This window comes from Gorilla gorilla, chromosome 15 (assembly GCF_029281585.2).
Source record: "Gorilla gorilla gorilla isolate KB3781 chromosome 15, NHGRI_mGorGor1-v2.1_pri, whole genome shotgun sequence".
In the NCBI taxonomy this organism is placed as follows: domain Eukaryota; kingdom Metazoa; phylum Chordata; class Mammalia; order Primates; family Hominidae; genus Gorilla; species Gorilla gorilla.
Genome location: NC_073239.2, coordinates 112,319,240 through 112,325,239, shown reverse-complemented (window position 1 = coordinate 112,325,239; position 6,000 = coordinate 112,319,240). Strand labels below are relative to the sequence as shown.

Genomic DNA, 6,000 nt, shown 5'->3' with positions numbered 1-6,000 from the left:
TCCCAGCTCCTTCATTTAATTTGGTTTTTGTTTTCCTGGTTTGTTTGCTTGTTTGTTTGAAACAGAGTCTCACTCTGTTGCCCAGGCTGGAGTGCAATGGAGCGATCTCGGCTCACTGAAACCTCCACCTCCTGGGTTCAAGCCATTCTCCTGCCTCAGCCTCCAAAGTAGCCGGGATTACAGATGCATGCCACCATGCCCAGCTAATTTTTGTATTTTTAGTAGAGACAGGGTTTTGCCATGTTGGCTAGGCTGGTCTCGAACTCCTGACCTCAGGTGATTTGCCGCCTCAGCCTCCCAAAGTGCTGGGATCACAGACGTGAGCCACCGCGCCCAGCCTCAGCTTCTTCATTTAAATCCACTGATTGGAATCCCAAGCATCTGCAAAGAAAAGAGAAAAAGAAGAACCACATTTTTTTCTGTGGGTGTGTTTTTTGATATCCAGGGATCCTGTAAGAACCCATTGTTAAATTTTCAAGATTTTGAAATTGCTAAGCACAATAAATATTAAATTTATATACTTAAATAAATTATATTAAAATGTGGCAATAAATACTTAAAACGTATCCCTTCCTGATTATGTCATGAGATTTTACTGTTACCTATGCTCTCGAGGATATGGATGTTTATTGCGTCTGTGTGGTGATATTCTTTTTTTTTTGAGACAGGATCTTGCTCTGTAGCCCAGGCTGGAGTGCGGTGACACAATCAAGGCTCACTGCACCCTCCACTTCCCAGGCTCAGGTGGTCCTCCTACCTCAGCCTCCCGAGTAGCTGGGACTATAGGCGTGCACCACCACACACGGCTAATTTTTGTATTTTTTGCAGAGACAGGGTTTTGGCATGTTGCCTAGGCCTGTCTTGAACTCCCGGGCTCAAGTCATCCACCTGCCTCGGGTTGGTAATATTATATGATGGCATGCTACTGTGCAGCTCTTTCCAGCTCCATGTTCAATAATATCACGCACATTAGTAGCTTGAAATTTGTTGCTGTGGAAGTATATACACCGTGGAAATAGGCAAGTGCTACAAATGAGACTTGGATTTATTGTTTTATTGGTTGTCTAGACTTAAGAAGGTGATGAAGAAAATGTTAATGATCAAGACTGTGAGAGGACAGTTTTCAAAAAAGGTTAAAATTATGACTCTCAAGCAGGTATAATATGAATACAAGTCAATTATTTTACCTAACCCATTAATTAATGAGGGACCAGTAAGAAGTTACAACTGGGTTAAACGAGGATTTGCCTTGCACAGATTTACATTTTCTACCTGGTAAAATTCATTTGCGTAACCTTGGACAGGTATCATTTGCTTAGCCATGGACATAAAAGATTTGCCCACTATCAATTTTTTATAAGTTACCATCTCTGCAGGGTTGTAAAATAAAAAGACAGACAAAGGCACATACCTCTATAGCATGAGATAATCCCTGGAGGCCCCAGAGATTTACTAAAAGAATATCCAGTAATCTTTTATTCACCTCAAAATCTTCCACAATTTTTCCTCAAGAGATTATATTTAAAAGTATGTTACACCTGTAGCCATTATATTGTGAACAGCACTAAAAAAATTAAGAAAATACTCTTAGAATTTGAAAACTATTATCCAACTTAGTAAAGAAGTGACATAATATTGATGAATAAGTGAAGTTCTTTTTTTTTTTTTGAGACAGAGTCTCCCTCTGTCCTGGAGTGCAGTGGCTTGATCTCAGCTCACCACAACCTCTACCTCCCGGGTTCAAGTGATTTTCCTGCCTCAGCCTCCCGAGTAGCTGGGATTACAGGTGCCCACCTCACAGCTAACTTTTGTATTTTTAGTGGAGACGGGCTTTTCCATGTTGACCAGGCTGGTCTTGAAATCCTAACCTCAGGTGATCCGCCCACCTTGGCCTCCCAAAGTGCTGGGATTACAGGTGTGAGCACCACGTCCAGCCTGATGAATGAGTGAAGTTCTGACGTAAATCTTTGTTGTTTTAGTCTTCTCTCACTCATTAAAGTAAATGAAAATACCAACCAACATACATGTTGAAACTATACTCATTCATCAATGATGTGAGTCACTTCTTTGCTGAATTGGACAGTATTCAAACATTTACTTGTAGTTTAAGCTTCTCAAATCATGATTGAGATGCAACCATAAGTCAGCTATAGATAAGAATTTAGCAAAAGTTCTCAAAAGCATTCTATGAGAATCAACTGGCTCTGTGGAATTTGCAATAAAGAATATTATATATTTTCTTATTTGTAAGTTGTGTGCTACAATCCTTCATATCAGTAAAATGCATAATAAACATGTACATATATGAATGCATACTTTTTTTTCTTAGCCAACTGTTAAAAAATTTAACTACACACCGCTGATGGAGATCCTCTGGATTCTTATCTGGATCATAGAATTTCCTTTAAAAATTTATTTTTAATTTTACTCTATAAGAGTAAGAACATTTTATATCAAGAACCAGCATACACACACACACACACACACACACACACACACACACACGTTTAAAACAATCATAAGACAATTATTTTTCCCTTTAACTCTAGACACATTCCAATCTATTCCATTCCAGTCCAGTCCATTTCAGTTAAAATAGTTGCCATTTCAGTATGATCTTACTATTGATCTCAGGAAGATTCCCATCTGCAGTTTGAAAAACTCTTACCTAAACTCAACTTTCAGCCCTCCCTCATCTCCCAATCTTCCTCCTCCTCCTCCTCTTCTTCTTCTTCTCCTCCTTCCTCACCCCTCACCCTCCCAGGCTCAGTCAATCCTCCCACCTCAGCGTCCGGAATAGCTGGGACTACAGTTGCGTGCCACCACATCTGGGTAATTTTTGTGTATATATATTTATTATTTTTTTTTAAAGACAGGGTCTCTCTGTGTTTCCCAGGCTGGTCTTGAACTCCTAGGCTCAAGTGATCCTCCTGCCTCAGCCTCCAAAAGTGCTGGGACTACAGGCATGAGCCACTGCACCTGGCCCCCTCCCAATTCTCTCCTTATTCCCACATCACACTTGAATTTGAAGTTCTGTCTCAGATGCCTTCTCCCTGATCAGTGAGTGGGCTAATCTCCAGAATTAGCTCTCTCCCCCAGTATTTTTTCACACTGGTACAATTGTATGTTCCTTTGTGTCTGGCCCTCCTGACTTACTCTACACAAAGGTGGGAACAACCTTGTACTCATCTCTGGAGCTTCAGCACATGACACAGTGCCTGGCACAGACAAGGCTTTTGAAAGTGTGTGGAATGAGTATATGAATGAACAGCTGAATGAATGAAATTCACAGTGCAATGCCTCTTATGAAAAGACAGCCTTCAGTAGAGTGATCACTCATTCAGTCTCATGAAATCTATAGGAATCAGACGAATCATCATGCCCTTTTCACTAGACAGAGAAACTGAGGCATCAAGGAGCAGAGTGACTTGTAGGGAAAAATATACACAGCTTATTCTTTGACCATCCTGTCAGCAGAAAAGGGAGGGGAAAATAGTTATGATGATTCTTGCTCAGAAGAAATCAAAAAAATATCTCCCACACTGGCTGAAATAGGAAGTAAAGCTGAATGCTGATTTGCAGATGTTGGAAATCAAATTGCATCATGTGTAATGGAATTCTAGAAATTTGTAGGGTCAAAAAACAAAATAACCAAACACACACTTTTCATTTCTTAGGCAATAGTACCAATAAAACGGTGTTAACCCCAATCACATTTCTTTATTTTAGCTTCAGTTACCCTGAAGAAAATTCCAGCCAACAACTTTCCACACTGCTGTTTAAGTAAGCTGACCCGGGTCTGGCTTTTATGTGTATTGTGAATTAGACATGGACACTTGTATTTTATTTATAGCAAAACGCTATTATTTATCGAGGGCTGATGATTGTTATGTCAACTACGTATAGTCTTTGGTAAATCTCCCATCACCCATAGAGGGATGTTACTATTATTATGCCTATTTCACAGACGAGTAAACTAGATCTAACGCAGCTCTTCAGCCAGCAAGTGGCCAAGCTGGGGTTTGTACCCAGGGCTCCAAAGCCAAGATTTCCTCCAAAACATGTGAAGAGCCTAAGGCAACATGGCGCTGAACTTACCAGGAAGTATCAAAGGAGTCTGTAGGACTGAGCATGCACTGTGTCTGCTCCACCACAGGTGAGTGTACCGAGATAAAGAGGGAGTGCCTGGCAACCTGACCTGTAGCCCCTGGCTGGTGACCCTTGCCTTGACCCTCTGCTGTATTTTTGCTTAGTGATTACAGATGGTCAGGGTCAAGGGCAGCTTGCCTTTATGGGTGATCTAGTGGAAAAAGTGCAGGTTTTGAAGGCAGACAGAGCCTGGCTTGAATCTGGACTTTATTATTTACCAGTTACGTAGATCTTCAACCTGGGACTGCCTCTCCCCGAACCCCAGGCTCCTCATTAAAAAGTGTGGCTGCATAAGACTTTTTTCACAGGTGTACTCTGAGCATGAAATGAGCTAACATGCATGGAGGCATGCAGTGAGGGTTGAACGATGCTAGCCCCTTTCCTTGCCACTCACAAGTACAGCCCTAACTGCTGAGAGTGCTGAGCCGCCCAGAGAGAGAGAGAGAGAGAGCAAGGGCCTGCAGAGAAGGTCATCACAAGGACAGCAGCACCTTGCAGGTGTCAGGGGGACAAGGGACCAATGCTTTCACCTGCCCCGTGCTGCTTGATTTTGCTCAAACCCATTTACTCAGGCAGGGAAGAGATTGTCATTCTTTCTATATGAGGAAACTGAGACTCGAGTTGGATGACCAAGTGTGACGCCTCCCCCTCCTCCCCCCACACCCCAGGCATTCTCGAACCCCCTTCATGAATTTGCCACTTCCATATACCACCCATACCGCAGTTTACTAAATATGTGTCCTCAAGTCTACTTGGTTGCTTACTTAAATTCATTGTCAAAGGAAACTTGACTTCACCACCATAAATGGGAAGCCAGCAGTGCAACTGCGGCCATAACAAAGAATATGATGGAAGTAAGTCCACTTGATTGAATTCCAGCTAAACACACTATTGCCTGTGAGCCTGGAGCCTGCCTGCTGTTGATGAAAAGGGAGAAAAACAAAAGTCAAAGAAGCGTTCAAGACAAAGTAGCACCAGAGACTCTCTTCTTAACAGAGGCTTGAAAGCAAACTGAAAAGGGAAGAATCATTTCATATGTGGTCTGTGTTACCTAAAGGTACAGTCCCTGCACCATCAAAATCAACTCTGGGCTTCTAAAATCTCTCTAGTCAGGGAAACACTGATAGACCTGGTCCTACTTTTTGGGCTCTGAACTGTTGAGTGGCTTGCCAGCGGCAAGAGGGCTGAGAGGCAGTGTCTCAGGCTGGCCTCGACCACTGAGCAGAGCTGTTTCTGCTGCTCCACGGGTCCGGAAATGTTCAGGGAGGGATGTGGGGGCTTTGCTTGCTCGGAACTTCCATTTCCCAGGCTCAGCAGCTATCAACTTTTCTCCCACAGATTGTTCTAGAAATGAGTCTGTCTGGACCCCCCCCCCCCACACACACGTGGTTTGGCAGCGGCATGTTCACGCCTCTGTGTCTACTGTTTAGACCAGGGTTTGTCAATCTCAGCAGCGCTGGTGTTTGGGGCCAGAAAGTCCTTCACTGTGCTGGGGCTGTCCTGGGCACCGCAGGACGTCTGACAGCGTCCCCAGCCTCTGCCCCCTGGGTGATGTTCATCTCCTTCCAGGAGTGACAACCAAAAAGGTCTTATGGGGGACAACCCTCCCTCTCCCACCCCACTTGAAAGCACTGCTTTTGATGGAAAAAAAAAATGTGGTTTTTAGTCCCTGGGGAAAAGTCTACTATTAGTGGGATTTAGTTTGTTTGTTTATTGTACCTTCTTAGAGAAAGACTTACCTTTATAGATAAATTTGTAAGTTATAGTTATTATTCTTACCTCCTGACTAAATAATAAAGCAGTGGGAAAAAAAGGGGCATTTATTGTTTATGTCACTTGAGGCCAACTGAA

General features: G+C 42.9%; 1 long non-coding RNA gene across 1 annotated transcript in view; it reads right to left on the bottom strand.

Annotated features, from left to right (window-relative positions):
• Positions 1–264: 264 nt before the first annotated feature.
• The window catches only part of LOC109023182 (uncharacterized), a 48,810-nt gene continuing 43,074 nt past the window's right edge, over positions 265–6,000 (bottom strand). Inside the window, exon 4 of the long non-coding RNA XR_010130892.1 lies at positions 265–381. This is a non-coding gene — a long non-coding RNA (uncharacterized lncRNA). The remainder of the gene's footprint in view (positions 382–6,000) is intronic.